Genomic DNA, 25,882 nt, shown 5'->3' on the forward strand with positions numbered 1-25,882 from the left:
TTTTTATGGTAATTAAATTAAACGGAAAGGGAAATACTGCAAATGCAAAAAAGTACAGTAAATAAATGTTTTTTAGATTTAATTAGAAATAATTTCACAATATTTTTTACATATCCATTTTTTGTCGCATAACAATAAGAGTAACAATTAGAGTGCAAAGTCTACAATGCACAGTTTATAAATATATTATGTACATGTATGCCTTTCTCTTACATAGATATACATTACGTACAAATAAAAAAATGTATATATTATTCGAATAAAACATCAATGAACAATCATCAACTCTGTCAAAAATTACTCGGCGGACGCTTTTCAAGCCATGGCCGATACTTCTTCGACTGTCTTTTGCAGTTGTTTCAGATTTTCATACTTTTTCAATGATATTCCCTTTCATCGTGTTGGTTCATGTAGTCCAAAAGACCAACGAAGGTGAAATCGGTCCACGACAGAGCACCGCCGACAAAATAACCATCATTCTTCTGCACCCGAGCGTCCAAACGCTCCAAATAAAACGGCACTGTCCTTCCAACTCCTTGGCAGCTTTAAGTTTCTCTGCTTTAGCCTCTTCATTTTTTTCATAGGAGAGAGCAGCGATATCTAATAAAAACAAGAAAAAATATATGATAGTAAATTAAAAATTTTAATGGACTGAATTTATTATATATAGCACAAATTGTAGAAACATTTCTTTTCTGTTATTTAATTCTGTTTGTAAATAAAATATTATAGCTAAGTTAACACAATTATTTTTGACAGTTATCAAGTGTATATTACACAAACTCACTACATACATATTAATTAAATGCGCATACGTTAAATCCTATTAAATTTGAGTTTTTTTAGTGCAAAGGGTGAAAATTTTTGTATTTTTCATTGTTGCCAAGTGTGTGCCAATTAAAATTTCATCATAAATATTATAATTTAGAAAGATTAATATGTATGTACACAGATATAATTGAACCCACGTTGATAATCGACGAGTGTTTTATAATTAACTTTATAAATTACAAATTTTTTAATCACGATTTAAATCTTTTTTAAGAGTAAATATCTGTTTTTCTGGTAAATAAGAATTGGATAAATATTGTATAAGCAAAGTATTATCTATTACTTACTGGTGCGTAAATCATGTATCGTATCAACAGCCACGTCAATTAGCAAAGCCCCCCAATCATCTTTGCCAGCAAGACCACATTGTTTCGCCAAGTAACGGCAGATAGCTATGGACTGATCAATCTTCCTTCCGTCTACTTCGAGCACGGGTACTTTACCAAATGGCATAGCTGAAAAATGATTTTAAGCAACGTGAATGCAACATATTGTTAGAATAGGATTTATAGTAGAGAACCTATCTGGATTGTTATTATATATAAATGTATTATTGTGATAACACAAATGCAGCAATTGTATCTATACATTTTCATTAAAAATCTTTTGATAATTAATAATTACAGTTAAAATTAAGACTAAAATTATTTTTCTGTGTTTGTAAATTTGAATTTGGCTGATGTAAACAAAATTTTTTCAGGAACAATTATAAGACCCATTTAAATAACTATGACAAGCTTTATACAATTATTATTAGCATTAATCCAATGTACGTACTCGGTTTAAGTTTTGGCCAATCAATTTTATCGATACGTTCATCCACAAACTAACTCAATCCCAGCATAATTCAACAAGAAGCGAATTGGCTCGGCCAATGCGGGCGAGATGGAAATAAGTCAACTTGTAAGAAGGCATATTACTGAAAGAAAAAGCAATTATTATCTTTCTTACTACTATCATAATAATTTCAGCAATATTTCAACAGATGATAACAATTTTAAATATTTAATCTCGAAAACATGTTGCCTGTTGAGACGAGCTGTATAACTTTATTGTCTATTAATATTTTTAACTCTTTACGTACAAAGCTTATATAAAACTAAATTTAAACCAGATTTTGACTTAGCTATAATTAATATTACCTTCAATTAACATCTGAGCTTTCCGAGCTGCTGATGCGACGAATGTGTGCGATTTGCAGCAGCAACGGCGACGACGACGTCGCTTGTTTACATCAGTCATGCTTGCACGGACGACGCCGGGTGCGACGACTGCCGCCGACTGCGACGGCGCAGACGTTGCGTTAGTGTGCATCATGACGGTAGCCAGGTTAACAAACCCAAGGATGGAATTCCGTAGATATTGGTCCTTGAGCAAGATAAAACAAAATTAATGATTCTTGCTAAATTACTATTATTTAATGTTTATTATTTTGCAAACAATCCATATAAATCCTCAAGTGCTACTGTAGATGAACTTTGATACAAGTGCTAATTCAAGTTTAATATATAGCTTTTGTTATTGAAATTTGGATAATTAAAAATAATATTTAATAATATTCCTTTACTTAATTAACGAATACCAGAAATAAACTTGTCAAAATGTTTTAAAAAGGTTAATAAAAGATGATAAATGTTTTTGAAAGAAGATACGGGAGTCGGTAAAGTGGAGAAATGGGAGAGAATTTAGTCCCCGCGTCGCTCGAAATTCCAGAAAAATTCGTCCCAAGTAGCAGGAGCGCACGTTAGGCGAGGAAGTTACTGGGGATCCGGTAACCTCCTTGCTATTGTGCGCTCCTAATAACTCCGAAGCTCCGAAAATCCGTTAAATCTCGATTAAATACGATTAAAAGGGCCCGAAAAATAATCGGAGTTATTAGGAGCGCACAATAGCAAGGAGGTTACCGGATCCCCACAGTAACTTCCTCGCCTAACGTGCGCTCCTGCTACTTGGGACGAATTTTTCCGGAATTTCGAGCGACGCGGGGACTAAATTCTCTCCCATTTACCACTTTACCGACTCCCATATATTCTTTTAAAAACATTTATCATTCTTTATTATTTTTGTTAAACATTTTGACAAGTTTATTTTTAATATTAAGTATTAAAAAAGTAAAGGAATATTTTTTAATATTATTTTAAACTATTCTAATTTCAATAACAAAAGCTATACAACACTGGAAATAGCTATAGCACCCGGATCAAAATTTATCTACAGTAGCACTTGAGGATTTATATGGATTATTTGCATAATAACAAACATTAAATAATAATAGTCATTCAGCAAGAATTATTAATTTAGTTTTATCTTGCTCGTTTATTTACATTATTTGTAAAACATTTGTAAGATGAGGGAACACTGTGTGATTTCGAGGTTAACGTGATATTTCATGGCTTGACAGTTTTAATCAGTGGATTTTATTGTGCCTCAAGTAATTCAACGAGAAACCTGACATTTCCGTGTTAAAAGCAAACCGATAAAATATTAAGAGTTTATCTACTTGTGCTGGGATTGTCGTGATACAAAGATGTTGACTATCGCAATAAAACGTGACTTGCTGTTCAAAACATTGGGTAAAACATATTGTAAGTTACATTCTATTTTTTATTAATTAAATTCTAAATTGTAATATCAATAAGGTTGACTCTTGTAGGGAATAAAATTTATTTATTTGAGTTATTGCTAAGACGGGATTTGGTATACATAAATTAACCAAATATATTTTATACCTCGACACTTAAGGACTTGCACAAAACTCGCTAAAAAAGATTTATGCTCATTTTACATATTAGACAAACATCACGCTCTGACTGAGTGTCAATGAAGCGAATAGAGAAGGGGTGTGTTTGTTTGAAGGTACATAGTATGGCATGTTACTGTGATAGAAGTAAAAAGTCATTATATGAAATATTTGCATTATATGAAACACTCTTAACAGAAAATAAGAATAATTATACTTGCATTAAACTGTACAATAATTACTTGTTTTTTTTTTCTATGAATAGACAATGAAAAAGCAAATGATAGCAAGAGTAGTTTTGACCAAGGTATACATGCGTCCGAAGAAATTATCTACAAGATTGACACGCCTGCCAACAGATATTATCTGTTGTGCTTGGAGCCTAAGTACTGGACTACTTATATCTTTGAATAAGTAAATATTATACAATTTATAGTTCAGATAAAAAAACTCATTCCTTAAATATATTTAAAGATAATACATTTAAATATCTTATTGATTTACTTTTTGTAGAACATACAAAAGAACTGTAATTGGTAATAAAAAGCAAAACACATAATGCACATTACACAAGAACTGCGTAAAGGATGTGTGCCAGGACTCTTTAAATTTCACTTTTTAAATGTTCCTCCACCTATGGCTGAATGCATATATATAAAGTCTTTTTTCTAAACAGGATGTTCATCCCACATTATATGGCAATAAAACCAAAGGAATGGAAAAGATTATAATGACTTCAAGAAGTATGTGTAATTCTTTTTAAAATTACGTCTTGATTAGCATTGAATAATTTGATTAATGTAAAAAATTATATCTCATCTCATTGTTTCAGTTCTTAAAAATAAGTGGACATTTGGTTGTTTCAATTTTGAGAGACGTTACTTTGACGCAAGATTCTTACAATAGTTTTATTAATCGTCAAGAAAAGTTGCATCAAAATATAGGAAGAAGACATAGTCTGGTCTCTATTGGCACTCATGATTTGGATGCAATTAAAGGTCCATTTCTATATGATGCTAGACACCATCAAAAATACAGTTCAAACCATTTAATCGAGATAAGCAGTTTTCGCTAAACAAGTTGACTGACTTGATTCGAATAGAAATGGCCCAGGCAGGACTTTCTCTTTGGTATGTTTCATGCACGAAAGTTTGGAAAATAAAAAGTTTTGCGCATAAAAACACCATTTTTGATAATTTATTATTTTATCTCGATACAGTGTGTTCTAACTTGCGTTAAATTAACTTACAGTGCTCACGTGAGAATGTAGCGGACAAATTGGGATACGAAATAGAAGATGTGCCGGCAGTTCACATATCCGATCCAAAAACTTTGGAGTTTCAAATAAATCGACCGATACCGCGCGCTCTTATTAAAACCTCGGAAACCAGAGTTCTATTCTTGATTTCGCCTTTTTATTTGAACGATACATGTGTGTAATAGAACGTAAACAGATATCGTCGTGCGGACGTTTAAATAAAAAAAAAATTTGCAAAGAATACAAGATATTTCTTTATTTATTATACATTTTCTACGTAATATACGTGCAACGCGTAGCAGTTATGAGAAAACAGGCAGATAGCTATACGGATTGATTTGCTCTTTTTCCATCCACTTCAAGTACAGGTACTTTGCCAAATGGCATAGCTGAAAAATGATTTTAAGCCACATGAATGCAACATAATATTGTTAGAATAAGATTTATAGTAGAGAACCTATCTGGATTGTCATTATATATAAGTGTGTTATAGTGATAAAATTTGTAGCAATTGTATATATACATATTCATTAAAAATCTTTTGGTAATTAATAATTCCAGTTAAAATTAAGACTAAAATTTTTCTGTGTTCTAAATTTGAATTTGGCTGATGTAAACAAGATTTTTTTCAGGAACAATTTTCAGCCCGATTAAATAACAATTACTTGAAAAATATATACAAAAAAATATGAACATGCTAATAAAATATGCTAACTTTCTTTACGTGTTTCAATTATCTTTTCCATATTTTTCATATGTCTATCATATGTATATTTTATTTGCGTTATTTAAAGTTAGAAACATAAAAATTAAAAAATATAGAATATAGTAAATTTTTATGGTAATTAAATTAAACGGAAAGGGAAATACTGCAAATGCAAAAAAGTACAGTAAATAAATGTTTTTTAGATTTAATTAGAAATAATTTCACAATATTTTTTACATATCCATTTTTTGTCGCATAACAATAAGAGTAACAATTAGAGTGCAAAGTCTACAATGCACAGTTTATAAATATATTATGTACATGTATGCCTTTCTCTTACATAGATATACATTACGTACAAATAAAAAAATGTATATATTATTCGAATAAAACATCAATGAACAATCATCAACTCTGTCAAAAATTACTCGGCGGACGCTTTTCAAGCCATGGCCGATACTTCTTCGACTGTCTTTTGCAGTTGTTTCAGATTTTCATACTTTTTCAATGATATTCCCTTTCATCGTGTTGGTTCATGTAGTCCAAAAGACCAACGAAGGTGAAATCGGTCCACGACAGAGCACCGCCGACAAAATAACCATCATTCTTCTGCACCCGAGCGTCCAAACGCTCCAAATAAAACGGCACTGTCCTTCCAACTCCTTGGCAGCTTTAAGTTTCTCTGCTTTAGCCTCTTCATTTTTTTCATAGGAGAGAGCAGCGATATCTAATAAAAACAAGAAAAAATATATGATAGTAAATTAAAAATTTTAATGGACTGAATTTATTATATATAGCACAAATTGTAGAAACATTTCTTTTCTGTTATTTAATTCTGTTTGTAAATAAAATATTATAGCTAAGTTAACACAATTATTTTTGACAGTTATCAAGTGTATATTACACAAACTCACTACATACATATTAATTAAATGCGCATACGTTAAATCCTATTAAATTTGAGTTTTTTTAGTGCAAAGGGTGAAAATTTTTGTATTTTTCATTGTTGCCAAGTGTGTGCCAATTAAAATTTCATCATAAATATTATAATTTAGAAAGATTAATATGTATGTACACAGATATAATTGAACCCACGTTGATAATCGACGAGTGTTTTATAATTAACTTTATAAATTACAAATTTTTTAATCACGATTTAAATCTTTTTTAAGAGTAAATATCTGTTTTTCTGGTAAATAAGAATTGGATAAATATTGTATAAGCAAAGTATTATCTATTACTTACTGGTGCGTAAATCATGTATCGTATCAACAGCCACGTCAATTAGCAAAGCCCCCCAATCATCTTTGCCAGCAAGACCACATTGTTTCGCCAAGTAACGGCAGATAGCTATGGACTGATCAATCTTCCTTCCGTCTACTTCGAGCACGGGTACTTTACCAAATGGCATAGCTGAAAAATGATTTTAAGCAACGTGAATGCAACATATTGTTAGAATAGGATTTATAGTAGAGAACCTATCTGGATTGTTATTATATATAAATGTATTATTGTGATAACACAAATGCAGCAATTGTATCTATACATTTTCATTAAAAATCTTTTGATAATTAATAATTACAGTTAAAATTAAGACTAAAATTATTTTTCTGTGTTTGTAAATTTGAATTTGGCTGATGTAAACAAAATTTTTTCAGGAACAATTATAAGACCCATTTAAATAACTATGACAAGCTTTATACAATTATTATTAGCATTAATCCAATGTACGTACTCGGTTTAAGTTTTGGCCAATCAATTTTATCGATACGTTCATCCACAAACTAACTCAATCCCAGCATAATTCAACAAGAAGCGAATTGGCTCGGCCAATGCGGGCGAGATGGAAATAAGTCAACTTGTAAGAAGGCATATTACTGAAAGAAAAAGCAATTATTATCTTTCTTACTACTATCATAATAATTTCAGCAATATTTCAACAGATGATAACAATTTTAAATATTTAATCTCGAAAACATGTTGCCTGTTGAGACGAGCTGTATAACTTTATTGTCTATTAATATTTTTAACTCTTTACGTACAAAGCTTATATAAAACTAAATTTAAACCAGATTTTGACTTAGCTATAATTAATATTACCTTCAATTAACATCTGAGCTTTCCGAGCTGCTGATGCGACGAATGTGTGCGATTTGCAGCAGCAACGGCGACGACGACGTCGCTTGTTTACATCAGTCATGCTTGCACGGACGACGCCGGGTGCGACGACTGCCGCCGACTGCGACGGCGCAGACGTTGCGTTAGTGTGCATCATGACGGTAGCCAGGTTAACAAACCCAAGGATGGAATTCCGTAGATATTGGTCCTTGAGCAAGATAAAACAAAATTAATGATTCTTGCTAAATTACTATTATTTAATGTTTATTATTTTGCAAACAATCCATATAAATCCTCAAGTGCTACTGTAGATGAACTTTGATACAAGTGCTAATTCAAGTTTAATATATAGCTTTTGTTATTGAAATTTGGATAATTAAAAATAATATTTAATAATATTCCTTTACTTAATTAACGAATACCAGAAATAAACTTGTCAAAATGTTTTAAAAAGGTTAATAAAAGATGATAAATGTTTTTGAAAGAAGATACGGGAGTCGGTAAAGTGGAGAAATGGGAGAGAATTTAGTCCCCGCGTCGCTCGAAATTCCAGAAAAATTCGTCCCAAGTAGCAGGAGCGCACGTTAGGCGAGGAAGTTACTGGGGATCCGGTAACCTCCTTGCTATTGTGCGCTCCTAATAACTCCGAAGCTCCGAAAATCCGTTAAATCTCGATTAAATACGATTAAAAGGGCCCGAAAAATAATCGGAGTTATTAGGAGCGCACAATAGCAAGGAGGTTACCGGATCCCCACAGTAACTTCCTCGCCTAACGTGCGCTCCTGCTACTTGGGACGAATTTTTCCGGAATTTCGAGCGACGCGGGGACTAAATTCTCTCCCATTTACCACTTTACCGACTCCCATATATTCTTTTAAAAACATTTATCATTCTTTATTATTTTTGTTAAACATTTTGACAAGTTTATTTTTAATATTAAGTATTAAAAAAGTAAAGGAATATTTTTTAATATTATTTTAAACTATTCTAATTTCAATAACAAAAGCTATACAACACTGGAAATAGCTATAGCACCCGGATCAAAATTTATCTACAGTAGCACTTGAGGATTTATATGGATTATTTGCATAATAACAAACATTAAATAATAATAGTCATTCAGCAAGAATTATTAATTTAGTTTTATCTTGCTCGTTTATTTACATTATTTGTAAAACATTTGTAAGATGAGGGAACACTGTGTGATTTCGAGGTTAACGTGATATTTCATGGCTTGACAGTTTTAATCAGTGGATTTTATTGTGCCTCAAGTAATTCAACGAGAAACCTGACATTTCCGTGTTAAAAGCAAACCGATAAAATATTAAGAGTTTATCTACTTGTGCTGGGATTGTCGTGATACAAAGATGTTGACTATCGCAATAAAACGTGACTTGCTGTTCAAAACATTGGGTAAAACATATTGTAAGTTACATTCTATTTTTTATTAATTAAATTCTAAATTGTAATATCAATAAGGTTGACTCTTGTAGGGAATAAAATTTATTTATTTGAGTTATTGCTAAGACGGGATTTGGTATACATAAATTAACCAAATATATTTTATACCTCGACACTTAAGGACTTGCACAAAACTCGCTAAAAAAGATTTATGCTCATTTTACATATTAGACAAACATCACGCTCTGACTGAGTGTCAATGAAGCGAATAGAGAAGGGGTGTGTTTGTTTGAAGGTACATAGTATGGCATGTTACTGTGATAGAAGTAAAAAGTCATTATATGAAATATTTGCATTATATGAAACACTCTTAACAGAAAATAAGAATAATTATACTTGCATTAAACTGTACAATAATTACTTGTTTTTTTTTTCTATGAATAGACAATGAAAAAGCAAATGATAGCAAGAGTAGTTTTGACCAAGGTATACATGCGTCCGAAGAAATTATCTACAAGATTGACACGCCTGCCAACAGATATTATCTGTTGTGCTTGGAGCCTAAGTACTGGACTACTTATATCTTTGAATAAGTAAATATTATACAATTTATAGTTCAGATAAAAAAACTCATTCCTTAAATATATTTAAAGATAATACATTTAAATATCTTATTGATTTACTTTTTGTAGAACATACAAAAGAACTGTAATTGGTAATAAAAAGCAAAACACATAATGCACATTACACAAGAACTGCGTAAAGGATGTGTGCCAGGACTCTTTAAATTTCACTTTTTAAATGTTCCTCCACCTATGGCTGAATGCATATATATAAAGTCTTTTTTCTAAACAGGATGTTCATCCCACATTATATGGCAATAAAACCAAAGGAATGGAAAAGATTATAATGACTTCAAGAAGTATGTGTAATTCTTTTTAAAATTACGTCTTGATTAGCATTGAATAATTTGATTAATGTAAAAAATTATATCTCATCTCATTGTTTCAGTTCTTAAAAATAAGTGGACATTTGGTTGTTTCAATTTTGAGAGACGTTACTTTGACGCAAGATTCTTACAATAGTTTTATTAATCGTCAAGAAAAGTTGCATCAAAATATAGGAAGAAGACATAGTCTGGTCTCTATTGGCACTCATGATTTGGATGCAATTAAAGGTCCATTTCTATATGATGCTAGACACCATCAAAAATACAGTTCAAACCATTTAATCGAGATAAGCAGTTTTCGCTAAACAAGTTGACTGACTTGATTCGAATAGAAATGGCCCAGGCAGGACTTTCTCTTTGGTATGTTTCATGCACGAAAGTTTGGAAAATAAAAAGTTTTGCGCATAAAAACACCATTTTTGATAATTTATTATTTTATCTCGATACAGTGTGTTCTAACTTGCGTTAAATTAACTTACAGTGCTCACGTGAGAATGTAGCGGACAAATTGGGATACGAAATAGAAGATGTGCCGGCAGTTCACATATCCGATCCAAAAACTTTGGAGTTTCAAATAAATCGACCGATACCGCGCGCTCTTATTAAAACCTCGGAAACCAGAGTTCTATTCTTGATTTCGCCTTTTTATTTGAACGATACATGTGTGTAATAGAACGTAAACAGATATCGTCGTGCGGACGTTTAAATAAAAAAAAAATTTGCAAAGAATACAAGATATTTCTTTATTTATTATACATTTTCTACGTAATATACGTGCAACGCGTAGCAGTTATGAGAAAACAGGCAGATAGCTATACGGATTGATTTGCTCTTTTTCCATCCACTTCAAGTACAGGTACTTTGCCAAATGGCATAGCTGAAAAATGATTTTAAGCCACATGAATGCAACATAATATTGTTAGAATAAGATTTATAGTAGAGAACCTATCTGGATTGTCATTATATATAAGTGTGTTATAGTGATAAAATTTGTAGCAATTGTATATATACATATTCATTAAAAATCTTTTGGTAATTAATAATTCCAGTTAAAATTAAGACTAAAATTTTTCTGTGTTCTAAATTTGAATTTGGCTGATGTAAACAAGATTTTTTTCAGGAACAATTTTCAGCCCGATTAAATAACAATTACTTGAAAAATATATACAAAAAAATATGAACATGCTAATAAAATATGCTAACTTTCTTTACGTGTTTCAATTATCTTTTCCATATTTTTCATATGTCTATCATATGTATATTTTATTTGCGTTATTTAAAGTTAGAAACATAAAAATTAAAAAATATAGAATATAGTAAATTTTTATGGTAATTAAATTAAACGGAAAGGGAAATACTGCAAATGCAAAAGTACAGTAAATAAATGTTTTTTAGATTTAATTAGAAATAATTTCACAATATTTTTTACATATCCATTTTTTGTCGCATAACAATAAGAGTAACAATTAGAGTGCAAAGTCTACAATGCACAGTTTATAAATATATTATGTACATGTATGCCTTTCTCTTACATAGATATACATTACGTACAAATAAAAAAATGTATATATTATTCGAATAAAACATCAATGAACAATCATCAACTCTGTCAAAAATTACTCGGCGGACGCTTTTCAAGCCATGGCCGATACTTCTTCGACTGTCTTTTGCAGTTGTTTCAGATTTTCATACTTTTTCAATGATATTCCCTTTCATCGTGTTGGTTCATGTAGTCCAAAAGACCAACGAAGGTGAAATCGGTCCACGACAGAGCACCGCCGACAAAATAACCATCATTCTTCTGCACCCGAGCGTCCAAACGCTCCAAATAAAACGGCACTGTCCTTCCAACTCCTTGGCAGCTTTAAGTTTCTCTGCTTTAGCCTCTTCATTTTTTTCATAGGAGAGAGCAGCGATATCTAATAAAAACAAGAAAAATATATGATAGTAAATTAAAAATTTTAATGGACTGAATTTATTATATATAGCACAAATTGTAGAAACATTTCTTTTCTGTTATTTAATTCTGTTTGTAAATAAAATATTATAGCTAAGTTAACACAATTATTTTTGACAGTTATCAAGTGTATATTACACAAACTCACTACATACATATTAATTAAATGCGCATACGTTAAATCCTATTAAATTTGAGTTTTTTTAGTGCAAAGGGTGAAAATTTTTGTATTTTTCATTGTTGCCAAGTGTGTGCCAATTAAAATTTCATCATAAATATTATAATTTAGAAAGATTAATATGTATGTACACAGATATAATTGAACCCACGTTGATAATCGACGAGTGTTTTATAATTAACTTTATAAATTACAAATTTTTTAATTACGATTTAAATCTTTTTTAAGAGTAAATATCTGTTTTTCTGGTAAATAAGAATTGGATAAATATTGTATAAGCAAAGTATTATCTATTACTTACTGGTGCGTAAATCATGTATCGTATCAACAGCCACGTCAATTAGCAAAGCCCCCCAATCATCTTTGCCAGCAAGACCACATTGTTTCGCCAAGTAACGGCAGATAGCTATGGACTGATCAATCTTCCTTCCGTCTACTTCGAGCACGGGTACTTTACCAAATGGCATAGCTGAAAAATGATTTTAAGCAACGTGAATGCAACATATTGTTAGAATAGAATTTATAGTAGAGAACCTATCTGGATTGTTATTATATATAAATGTATTATTGTGATAACACAAATGCAGCAATTGTATCTATACATTTTCATTAAAAATCTTTTGATAATTAATAATTACAGTTAAAATTAAGACTAAAATTATTTTTCTGTGTTTGTAAATTTGAATTTGGCTGATGTAAACAAAATTTTTTCAGGAACAATTATAAGACCCATTTAAATAACTATGACAAGCTTTATACAATTATTATTAGCATTAATCCAATGTACGTACTCGGTTTAAGTTTTGGCCAATCAATTTTATCGATACGTTCATCCACAAACTAACTCAATCCCAGCATAATTCAACAAGAAGCGAATTGGCTCGGCCAATGCGGGCGAGATGGAAATAAGTCAACTTGTAAGAAGGCATATTACTGAAAGAAAAAGCAATTATTATCTTTCTTACTACTATCATAATAATTTCAGCAATATTTCAACAGATGATAACAATTTTAAATATTTAATCTCGAAAACATGTTGCCTGTTGAGACGAGCTGTATAACTTTATTGTCTATTAATATTTTTAACTCTTTACGTACAAAGCTTATATAAAACTAAATTTAAACCAGATTTTGACTTAGCTATAATTAATATTACCTTCAATTAACATCTGAGCGTTCCGAGCTGCTGATGCGACGAATGTGTGCGATTTGCAGCAGCAACGGCGACGACGACGTCGCTTGTTTACATCAGTCATGCTTGCACGGACGACGCCGGGTGCGACGACTGCCGCCGACTGCGACGGCGCAGACGTTGCGTTAGTGTGCATCATGACGGTAGCCAGGTTAACAAACCCAGGATGGATTTCCGTAGATATTGGTCCTTGAGCAAGATAAAACAAAATATATTCTTGCTGTTATATTATAAAATTTTATTAATTGTATATAATACATATTCATCCTCAAGTGCTACTGGTAATTAATAATTCCAGTGCTAATTAAGACTAAAATATTTCTGTGTTCTAAATTTGAATTTGGCTGATGTAAACAAGATTTTTTTCAGGAACAATTTTCAGCCCGATTAAATAACAATTACTTGAAAAATATATACAAAAAAATATGAACATGCTAATAAAATATGCTAACTTTCTTTACGTGTTTCAATTATCTTTTCCATATTTTTCATATGTCTATCATATGTATATTTTATTTGCGTTATTTAAAGTTAGAAACATAAAAATTAAAAAATATAGAATATAGTAAATTTTTATGGTAATTAAATTAAACGGAAAGGGAAATACTGCAAATGCAAAAGTACAGTAAATAAATGTTTTTTAGATTTAATTAGAAATAATTTCACAATATTTTTTACATATCCATTTTTTGTCGCATAACAATAAGAGTAACAATTAGAGTGCAAAGTCTACAATGCACAGTTTATAAATATATTATGTACATGTATGCCTTTCTCTTACATAGATATACATTACGTACAAATAAAAAAATGTATATATTATTCGAATAAAACATCAATGAACAATCATCAACTCTGTCAAAATTACTCGGCGGACGCTTTTCAAGCCATGGCCGATACTTCTTCGACTGTCTTTTGCAGTTGTTTCAGATTTTCATACTTTTTCAATGATATTCCCTTTCATCGTGTTGGTTCATGTAGTCCAAAGACCAACGAAGGTGAAATCGGTCCACGACAGAGCACCGCCGACAAAATAACCATCATTCTTCTGCACCCGAGCGTCCAAACGCTCCAAATAAAACGGCACTGTCCTTCCAACTCCTTGGCAGCTTTAAGTTTCTCTGCTTTAGCCTCTTCATTTTTTTCATAGGAGAGAGCAGCGATATCTAATAAAAACAAGAAAAAATATATGATAGTAAATTAAAAATTTTAATGGACTGAATTTATTATATATAGCACAAATTGTAGAAACATTTCTTTTCTGTTATTTAATTCTGTTTGTAAATAAAATATTATAGCTAAGTTAACACAATTATTTTTGACAGTTATCAAGTGTATATTACACAAACTCACTACATACATATTAATTAAATGCGCATACGTTAAATCCTATTAAATTTGAGTTTTTTTAGTGCAAAGGGTGAAAATTTTTGTATTTTTCATTGTTGCCAAGTGTGTGCCAATTAAAATTTCATCATAAATATTATAATTTAGAAAGATTAATATGTATGTACACAGATATAATTGAACCCACGTTGATAATCGACGAGTGTTTTATAATTAACTTTATAAATTACAAATTTTTTAATTACGATTTAAATCTTTTTTAAGAGTAAATATCTGTTTTTCTGGTAAATAAGAATTGGATAAATATTGTATAAGCAAAGTATTATCTATTACTTACTGGTGCGTAAATCATGTATCGTATCAACAGCCACGTCAATTAGCAAAGCCCCCAATCATCTTTGCCAGCAAGACCACATTGTTTCGCCAAGTAACGGCAGATAGCTATGGACTGATCAATCTTCCTTCCGTCTACTTCGAGCACGGGTACTTTACCAAATGGCATAGCTGAAAAATGATTTTAAGCAACGTGAATGCAACATATTGTTAGAATAGAATTTATAGTAGAGAACCTATCTGGATTGTTATTATATATAAATGTATTATTGTGATAACACAAATGCAGCAATTGTATCTATACATTTTCATTAAAAATCTTTTGATAATTAATAATTACAGTTAAAATTAAGACTAAAATTATTTTTCTGTGTTTGTAAATTTGAATTTGGCTGATGTAAACAAAATTTTTTCAGGAACAATTATAAGACCCATTTAAATAACTATGACAAGCTTTATACAATTATTATTAGCATTAATCCAATGTACGTACTCGGTTTAAGTTTTGGCCAATCAATTTTATCGATACGTTCATCCACAAACTAACTCAATCCCAGCATAATTCAACAAGAAGCGAATTGGCTCGGCCAATGCGGGCGAGATGGAAATAAGTCAACTTGTAAGAAGGCATATTACTGAAAGAAAAAGCAATTATTATCTTTCTTACTACTATCATAATAATTTCAGCAATATTTCAACAGATGATAACAATTTTAAATATTTAATCTCGAAAACATGTTGCCTGTTGAGACGAGCTGTATAACTTTATTGTCTATTAATATTTTTAACTCTTTACGTACAAAGCTTATATAAAACTAAATTTAAACCAGATTTTGACTTAGCTATAATTAATATTACCTTCAATTAACATCTGAGCGTTCCGAGCTGCTGATGCGACGAATGTGTGCGATTTGCAGCAGCAACGGCGACGACGACGTCGCTTGTTTACATCAGTCATGCTTGCACGGACGACGCCGGGTGCGACGACTGCCGCCGACTGCGACGGCGCAGACGTTGCGTTAGTGTGCATCATGACGGTAGCCAGGTTAACAAACCCAAGGATGGATTTCCGTAGATATTGGTCCTTGAGCAAGATAAAACAAAATTAATGATTCTTGCTAAATTACTATTATTTAATGTTTATTATTTTGCAAACAATCCATATAAATCCTCAAGTGCTACTGTAGATGAACTTTGATACAAGTGCTAATTCAAGTTTAATATATAGCTTTTGTTATTGAAATTTGGATAATTAAAAATAATATTTAATAATATTCCTTTACTTAATTAACGAATACCAGAAATAAACTTGTCAAAATGTTTTAAAAAGGTTAATAAAAGATGATAAATGTTTTTGAAAGAAGATACGGGAGTCGGTAAAGTGGAGAAATGGGAGAGAATTTAGTCCCCGCGTCGCTCGAAATTCCAGAAAAATTCGTCCCAAGTAGCAGGAGCGCACGTTAGGCGAGGAAGTTACTGGGGATCCGGTAACCTCCTTGCTATTGTGCGCTCCTAATAACTCCGAAGCTCCGAAAATCCGTTAAATCTCGATTAAATACGATTAAAAGGGCCCGAAAAATAATCGGAGTTATTAGGAGCGCACAATAGCAAGGAGGTTACCGGATCCCCACAGTAACTTCCTCGCCTAACGTGCGCTCCTGCTACTTGGGACGAATTTTTCCGGAATTTCGAGCGGCGCGGGGACTAAATTCTCTCCCATTTACCACTTTACCGACTCCCGTATATTCTTTTAAAAACATTTATCATTCTTTATTATTTTTGTTAAACATTTTGACAAGTTTATTTTTAATATTAAGTATTAAAAAAGTAAAGGAATATTTTTTAATATTATTTTAAACTATTCTAATTTCAATAACAAAAGCTATACAACACTGGAAATAGCACCCGGATCAAAATTTATCTACAGTAGCACTTGAGGATTTATATGGATTATTTGCAAAATAACAAACATTAAATAGTAATAGTCATTTGGCAAGAATTATTAATTTAGTTTTATCTTGCTCGTTTATTTATATCTATTTACATTATTTGTAAAACATTTGTAAGATGAGGGAACACTGTGTGATTTCGAGGTTAACGTGATATTTTATGGCTTGACAGTTTTAATCAGTGGACTTTATTGTGCCTCAAGTGATTCAACGAGAAACCTGACATTTCCGTGTTAAAAGAAAACCGATAGAATATTAAGAGTTTATTTACTTGTGCTGGGATTGTCCTGATACAAAGATGTTGACTATCGCAATAAAACGTGACTTGCTGTTCAAAACATTGGGTAAAACATATTGTAAGTTACATTCTATTTTTTATAATATAAGTTCTAAATTGTAATATCAGTAAGGTTGATTTTTGTAGGGAATAAAATTGATTTACTTGAATTATTGCTAAGACGGGATTTGATACATAAATTAACCAAATATATTTTATACTTTGACACTTAAGGACTTGCACAAAACTCGCTAATGACTAAAAAAGATTTATGATCATTTTACATATTAGACAAAGATCACGCTCTTACTGAATGTCAATGATGCGATTAGAGAAGGAGTGAAGTTTGTTTGAAGGTACATAGTATGGCAAGTTACTGTGATAGGAATAAAAAGTCATATGAAATATTCGCTACTGAGTCACTTTAATTCAATAATAGTCCTTAAGTGTCGAAAGTTTATTTATACATTGTGAATATATAAATTATGTGTATGTATGTATTATATATGATTGCACTTTTACACATTTCTTTTTTTTTAATTTTTAAGTTTTATTCTAGCTGACAAGGAATTTGAAGCATTATGTTTCAAGTTTGAGCTGGATGAATTAGTAAGTTCGAATTTTTTACTAATAAGAATAATTATATTTGCAATTAACTGTCCAATAATTAAAATTTAATATCTTATTTTCTTCTGTCACTTGCAAAAAAAATTAAATCAAGTAATTGTTCTTAGCAGTAGAATTAATATTTCTCTGTATACGTGAAAACAATTGCAAATATAATTTGTATAGATTCTTAACTTAATTTTACTGAGATGTAATTTAAAAATGTACGTCAATTTTTCAGGGATCCAAGAACGCTACAAAGTATTATATTGCGTGCCAAGCGCCAATAGAGTCGACCGAGTTTTGGCGAATGATTTGGGAGCAACAGTCCAAGGTGATTATTATGCTAATCGATCTCGTCGAAAACGAAGTAGAAAAATGTACATTCCACCTTCGGAAGTGACAGACTGTCATCGACTTTACAATGATTTCCAAGTTACTCTGAAAAAGCGAGAAACTAAGGAGAAATACGCTATTTCTACTCTTCAACTAAAGGTACAAAACATCTTAATTTCTATATGAATCGTTTAGAGATAATAAAATTCTTTGAAATTTAATCGTTAATGTGTATAATTTTGTGAAATTAGTTATATTTTCTTAATTACTTTATTAACATTTATTTGTTTTAGGTTGATTAATTAAATATCCTCTAAAATAATATTCTAAATTTTATACATATAAAATTTAAAATAGATATAATGTACTGCGGAAGATTTTTGTAAAAAAATGATTACATTTATCCAGGTAGGACAAAATTAAAATAAAATCAAGATGACGTCAAGTAAAATTCAGTTTAGGAAAAATTATTATGATCTCACACAATCGATTGTTCTAAAAAAAATATGTTTTAGGAATATTGCAATATTAAGAATTCTTTCAATTGCAGTAATAAGAATTTATCAAAATTATTGTTAAAAGTGTATCAATTGGGATGTTAATAATTTTCCTAAAATATTTTCTACTTGATTACATTTTAATCCTATTATGATTTTATGTTTTACCTGGGCAAGCAACTTGATTCAACAGCTTCAGCAATAGCAATGCAAATATTCAACTTTTGGCAATCTTTTATAAAGCAAAAGTAATTAATTAAATGTTTTATAGAATTTGGAGAATAATACGTTCCGAGAAGTATTCCACATTTGGTACCTATGGTTGGTGATTGGCGTTCAATCAGAAGGTACAGGCCTAATAACGGTGCTCCTCGAGGCGAGGGCACTTCAACGAGGTGGCCTCGGTCCGATCGTAGTCCATTGTGGTCCTAGGACAGGACGCACTGGCACGCTAATAGCTCTCGATCTAGGAATTAGACAATATGAAATTACGAGGATCGTGGACGTGCCAAGAGTCGTTTACATTATTAGGAGAGACCGGGCTGGCTCAGTTCAGACCAAGGAGCAATATGCTTTTATATATAAGGTGATGTTTGAGCCTATCAGTCGCTAACACAGCGCATGTTTAAACAGAATATTGGTCTTTGTCAAACTTATCTAATTTAAGCACACGAACAGTTTGGATAGTCTGTTTTATATTAAAAATATGAAATGTGATGCATTTATACAAAATAAAACTAAAGTTTTTATTAAAATTAGATAAAATATCTGTACATAATTATAACAGTTAAATAAAAGTACAAGAAAATATATTTACGGAAAAAAGCAGAAAATTTTTACAAAAAAGTAAGCGCAAAATTTATATTGATTGAAAATGTATTAATTGAAACTGTAACTACACGGTTTGTTTAAAATTAGGTTTCTAGAATTATATCTATTATAAAAGATTGATTAACTGATAATCAAATTTAAGAATACAATGATACCATAGTCTAAAATAAAACTTTCTTTTTTGAAGGCACTAAACTTGTATTCAACAAAATTCGCCAGTGGCGTGCTAGAGTCAACTAGAGTGAAGCAGAAGTTCGTCGAAGTCAAGATTTGCCACAATGGACATCACTTGACGAAAATCGACTGTTTGGTTAGCAAATAGTGTGTCACATACGTTGAAACCTTTATCTAAAAAGATTTCCATATCCTGACAGTAAGTGCGCAGGTTACTGCTCATAAAGGAAGTAACTACGAAGATGCCAAATGTTGTCCGATTGAAGAAAGAGGTATTCTAACATTGCTCTTAAAAAAAAGGACGCAGCTAAGAGACAAAATAGTGGTCACGAAATAGATATAAAACAGGGTGATTGTGTGTTTTATTAGAATACTGGATATTACATATGATGACATGTCAGATTGTGAAGATTGTTGGAAGAACTAAACGTTAGCTAAGGTAGAGCGTGAAATTAATTTGTGATATGTAAACTCTTAGATTACTTGTTTGCTGATATTGATGCAGTTTATTTCAATGCTGATTTGTGGTTTTGTCAGTGCAGAATTTTAGGGATTTCCAAAGATCTCTTTTCTCTGCAGAAGAGCAATTTTCGCTACTTTTATAAGTAGAACAAGGTAGAACAATTCAGATTTACTTATATGTATGCAAATTATATATTATATTTAATGCATTAAATTTGCGTACATAATAATTAATTAATTTTTTGCAAAAGTAAATAGTTTAATAAAATTTAACTTTATTAAAATTTATTAACCAATATTCAAAAAGAGGAATCTTCTTTCAAATTTCTTAAACAATAGCAATATTTTTAAAGGCATCCCTAAGATTAATAAGATATTACATTGATATTATTTGTGTGACTCACTGATAAATGAAATATCGAAGATTAAAAATTGAAAAAGAAACGAATTTAGTTGAAATTTTTATATTGAGATTAATATTATAAAAAATTAATATTTTTAATTTTTTATTAATGATGTAAATGTAATGCGATCAAAGTCGCCTTTAGAAAATTTGGGAATATTTTCAATTTAATATTTTATTTAATTAACTTTGTTTTAAGTGGGTATCGCTATTTAGAAATATCTTAAGTCATTTTATGAATTAAAAAAAAATTGAATTTTCTAATTTAATAAAGAGATTATTAATGTATATATTTACTTATGTTTAAATACGTTTAAATTATATTTATAGTCCTTTAAATTTCTGTTACTTAATATTTTTGATGTAAAAGAATTTTAATTTTGTAAAGTAAAATACACCCAGTTTAGAAAGTATTTTTTTAACAGCATATATAATTTAAATATTTTATTTTAGCTGGAATAAAAAAAGAAAATTCTTTACAGGTATGTGTTGCCATTGTCTATGCAAAAAATGATGGTATTTTAAGAAATAAAGATTTGAATTTTACTTTTTATGTAAAAAAAATAGAAATTTTTAACATCTTGATTTCAGTCTGATAGATCTGATATAATAAATAAATAAATATTTTTTAAACATACGTGCAAATATAAAGATTAATCAAGTATATTTGTGTATTATATAGATATATATATTCTCGTAAAAGGCATGATCGCTTACATGTAAACGCCTTCGATAATACGTCATTCCTTTTGTATTTGTAATAAACCCCAGGCAGAATAATTTCTGATTTTTTCTTAAATTAGATATTTTATTGTTATTGTTATTATTGTATACAGAATATATCTCAATTCCGTGGCATGTCGCTATCTATAACTGTAAATATGTAAAATGTGAACGATTATTCCGACTGTGTTGATTAATTGAGTTGAGAGATTTTATTTATACATAGAAATCATTAAACATTAATTTCCAGGCCGAAAAGTACTAGTTTTTTAACGAGCCTACTTGTACTGACTTGATGCAAATGTCCGTCCATAAGGGCAATGTGTATCAAGTGTATTTAAAAATTAGAGTTTAGCTATGCTATATAGTTATTAAAAGAAAATTTAGTCTGGATTATAATTTCTATAATTAAAGCAAGACATGATACAAAGAGAATAGACTTTAATTTTTTTAATGCAAATTAATTATTATTAAGCATTAATTAGAATCCAGTGAATTTTATTTATCTAAATTTATTGAAAACTAATTTTAATTGTTCAACTCTTCGGTGATATCGAAAGATACTTCCATATAAGCTAAAATTTTATTGTTCTGATATTTAATTTCATGAATGAGTGTTTAGATGTGTCATTTGTGTTACCCATCGCTGTATCCTCAAAAAGAAACACGATAATATCTTTTAATATTGTAATATGAATACATCACAGTTAATCTTTAACATGATCAAGTGTGTAGAGAAACTCATGTTAGATTTATGTCAAAGGGAGAGATAGATGTACTTCATGTCTTTCAAATGTTATACAAATGATGGATTGTATGTGAATAACATAATTATACTATTCATTATTATATGAAAAATAATATCGCGATATAATTAGTTTACGACAGCTGATCTGCGATTATGTATTGTGATTTATAATTGCAATTATCGACTGATATGAAAATAAAGGTAGTTATATAAAAGCGTTCAATAATGTTTCAATATTGACGGATTACGAAAATATTAAAATTGATAGATTAGTATCATGTTGTATCTAAAGCCAAAGGATAGAACAAAATTTATAATTATTTATATTTATTTAATTCTTGAAGACACATATCTTGGACCATGATTATATATATGAAAACAGATAACATGAACAAAATCAAAATTTTATTTACATAATATTCATCGGTATACATCAAATCAAATCGAAACGTAAGCTTACAACCATAGGCTTTTTAAAATCATAAACTTACGTTTTCATATATACACATTATATTCAATAAATATGTTTACGGCGCTAATATAATTCTTATATCTTATTTAATAAAATGTGTAAATAAATATAATATTTGTAATTATATATACATGTTCCAGACGTAATTATAAAATATGAAAGTAAGCCTACTGTACATAATTCGATTTTATTTACAAAACTGATTTATATCTTGTGAAAAATCAGACATTTTTTGCACTTTATATTATACAAAACATTTATTATTTTTTTTATTACTAAAAAATACAGACAATGCATTACATTTTAATTAACAAATTGTTTTATGTCATCATGAGAAAACCAGTCTATAATTCATATCCCTTATATTATTTAAAACATTGTTTTATTTATTACTGGCAGAACATTAACAATTATGTAAATTAAAATAAAAATAAGATCATTATGCTGAAAAATTCAGATATTTCGTATAAAATTTGATATTGTATTTTCTATTGTCATATACAAAATTTTATTATTTTATTTTAAGCATTTATTATTGATATAAATGCTATTATAAAATATTATCAATTTAATAGTTTTATTGTAAATTTCTTTTTGTGAACACGTGACTTATATTAAAGAAGTTCAGAAAGATTTTAATCTTAAAATCTTATTATTCTTAAAATCATATATCATAATAATCTTAAAATCATATTAAAATCTTATTATTTCCCATCTTTTAAAACTTTTCCACTTGACACACTTTTGGATTTGAACTTTGTTTGGGTATCTTAAGAAAGACGTTTAAATATCTTAGAATACGAAAAAACAGGCAGATAACTATGGACTGATTTGCCCTTTTTCTATCCACTTCGAATACAGGTACTTTCTCAAATGGCTGAAAAATGATTTTAAGCCACGTGAATGCAACATATTGTTAGAATAAGATTTATAGTAGAGAACTTATCTGGATCGTTATTATATATGTAAATGTGTTGTTGTGACAAAATGCATCAATTGTATCTATACATATGCATTCAAAATCTTTGGTAATTAATAATTACAGTTAAAATTAGGACTAAAATTATTTTTCTGTGTTCTAAATTTGAATTTGGCTGATGTAAACAAAATTTTTTCAGGAATAATTATGAGCCCAATTAAATAACTATGACAAGCTTTATACAATTATTATTAGCATTAATCCAATGTACGTACTCGGTTTAAGTTTTGGCCAATCAATTTTATCGAGACGTTCATCTACAAACTAACTCAATCCCAGCATAATTCAACATGAAGCCAATTGGCTCGGCCAATGCTGCGAGATGGAAATAAGTCAACTTGTAAGAAGGCATATTACTGAAAGAAAAAGCAATTATTATCTTTCTTACTACTATCATAATAATTTCAGCAATATTTCAATAGATGATAACAATTTTAAATATTTAAACTCGAAAACAGGTTGCCTGTTGAGACGAGCTATATAAATTTATTGTCTATTAATATTTTTAACTCTTTACGTACAAAGCTTATATAAAACTAAATTTAAACCAGATTTTGACTTAGCTATAATTAATATTACCTTCAATTAACATCTGAGCGTTCCGAGCTGCTGATGCGACGAATGTGTGCGATTTGCAGCAGCAACGGCGACGACGACGTCGCTTGTTTACATCAGTCATACTTGCACGGACAACGCCGGGTGCGACGACTGCCGCCGACTGCGACGGCGCAGACGTTGCGTTAGTGTGCATCATGGTGGTTGCCAGGTTAACAAACCCAAGGATGGAATTCCGTAGATATTGGTCGTTGAGCAAGATAAAACAAAATTAATGATTTTTGCTAAATTACTATTATTTAATGTTTATTATTTTGCAAACAATCCATATAATTCCTCAAGTGCTACTGTAGATGAACTTTGATACAAGTGCTAATTCAAGTTTAATATATAGCTTTTGTTATTGAAATTTGGATAATTAAAAATAATATTTAATAATATTCCTTTACTTAATTAACGAATACCAGAAATAAACTTGTCAAAATGTTTTAAAAAGGTTAATAAAAGATGATAAATGTTTTTGAAAGAAGATACGGGAGTCGGTAAAGTGGAGAAATGGGAGAGAATTTAGTCCCCGCGTCGCTCGAAATTCCAGAAAAATTCGTCCCAAGTAGCAGGAGCGCACGTTAGGCGAGGAAGTTACTGGGGATCCGGTAACCTCCTTGCTATTGTGCGCTCCTAATAACTCCGAAGCTCCGAAAATCCGTTAAATCTCGATTAAATACGATTAAAAGGGCCCGAAAAATAATCGGAGTTATTAGGAGCGCACAATAGCAAGGAGGTTACCGGATCCCCACAGTAACTTCCTCGCCTAACGTGCGCTCCTGCTACTTGGGACGAATTTTTCCGGAATTTCGAGCGGCGCGGGGACTAAATTCTCTCCCATTTACCACTTTACCGACTCCCGTATATTCTTTTAAAAACATTTATCATTCTTTATTATTTTTGTTAAACATTTTGACAAGTTTATTTTTAATATTAAGTGTTAACATGTATGTACAACATACACAAATCGCGTCGCGTGCGTCCTCTCGCTTCGGCACTACGAAGATCGAATTTTGTTAGCGTGCAAGAGGAATGAAAAAGCGAACGCGCAATTAATGATGGCGAAAAATATTAACGCTCTAATTGCCAAAGCAATCGAAATCACAGCTGCATTTTGTCATTTTCGTGAAACATTATTCTAATTTAAAACTATACTTTCTATGATTTCTCATTGTTTTTCTTGCAATTCGCGCGTATCCTAAATATCCTTGATCAAAATTAATAAAATTTTATTAGAGTAAAAACATGACGCACTTCTTTATTAATGCTATTGAATAAAAAGTAAAAGATTTTTCTTAAAATTATTAATTAGGTTGTTAGCAACATTATTTTTTTCTACGTGGATATTTGCTAGATTTTTCCATTAGTTGTAACTTAATTTGTCTCTCTCGGCACCATTGCGACACTTATTAATGAATGATCGTATAAATTAAGACTTATTAAGAAGAGGGAAACGTGAACGGTGAATATAAAGAACGACAGAACGAAAAATGGAATAGATGGCGTGTTTTTAACTAACGAGTGGACTCCGCGATTCATGAACCTTTTTTTTTAATTTATCTCTTCGAACGTCATTGTGGTTAATATTCCTCATTAAAATAAGATAATTTTTCAACCATTATAAAGTATTACGAAAAAACTTTCATCAGTGAAATAATTTTATTTGTATTAAATTTGCGCATTTTAATGGCAGAAAACTAAGAAAAAAGTTTAAAGAATAAAAATTCTGTTTATCAAGATAATATCTGTAATATTTGTACATTTCTGAATGTTTATTCAAGAAATATTTATTTTAATATTTTTGTTGAGAAAAAT

At 30.2% G+C, this 25,882-nt stretch overlaps 2 long non-coding RNA genes and 5 pseudogenes across 18 annotated transcripts; 3 read left to right on the forward strand and 4 right to left on the reverse strand.

The window, feature by feature from the left end:
* Positions 1-53: 53 nt before the first annotated feature.
* On the reverse strand, positions 54-1,746 carry LOC118646295 (annotated as a pseudogene).
* Positions 1,747-2,171: 425 nt separating this feature from the next.
* Positions 2,172-5,384, forward strand: LOC118646300. Of its 9 annotated transcripts, none has more exons than XR_004963847.1 (7): positions 2,172-2,186; positions 3,179-3,416; positions 3,485-3,687; positions 3,837-3,985; positions 4,085-4,314; positions 4,404-4,701; positions 4,823-5,384. It is a non-coding gene; the product is annotated as an uncharacterized LOC118646300 (long non-coding RNA). The 9 variants fall into 9 exon arrangements; XR_004963851.1 differs by having other exon boundaries at positions 3,233-3,416; XR_004963849.1 differs by having other exon boundaries at positions 2,182-2,196; positions 3,233-3,416.
* A 331-nt stretch (positions 5,385-5,715) lies between these two features.
* Positions 5,716-7,408, reverse strand: LOC118646296 (annotated as a pseudogene).
* Positions 7,409-7,833: 425 nt separating this feature from the next.
* Positions 7,834-11,046, forward strand: LOC118646302. Of its 9 annotated transcripts, none has more exons than XR_004963856.1 (7): positions 7,834-7,848; positions 8,841-9,078; positions 9,147-9,349; positions 9,499-9,647; positions 9,747-9,976; positions 10,066-10,363; positions 10,485-11,046. It is a non-coding gene; the product is annotated as an uncharacterized LOC118646302 (long non-coding RNA). The 9 variants fall into 9 exon arrangements; XR_004963860.1 differs by having other exon boundaries at positions 8,895-9,078; XR_004963858.1 differs by having other exon boundaries at positions 7,844-7,858; positions 8,895-9,078.
* Positions 11,047-11,375: 329 nt separating this feature from the next.
* On the reverse strand, positions 11,376-13,067 carry LOC118646297 (annotated as a pseudogene).
* Positions 13,068-13,951: 884 nt separating this feature from the next.
* On the reverse strand, positions 13,952-23,819 carry LOC118646298 (annotated as a pseudogene).
* LOC118646083 lies at positions 16,587-20,843 on the forward strand (annotated as a pseudogene).
* Positions 23,820-25,882: the final 2,063 nt, after the last annotated feature.

The sequence above is a fragment of the Monomorium pharaonis genome, chromosome 6 (assembly GCF_013373865.1).
Source record: "Monomorium pharaonis isolate MP-MQ-018 chromosome 6, ASM1337386v2, whole genome shotgun sequence".
NCBI classification, from domain to species: domain Eukaryota; kingdom Metazoa; phylum Arthropoda; class Insecta; order Hymenoptera; family Formicidae; genus Monomorium; species Monomorium pharaonis.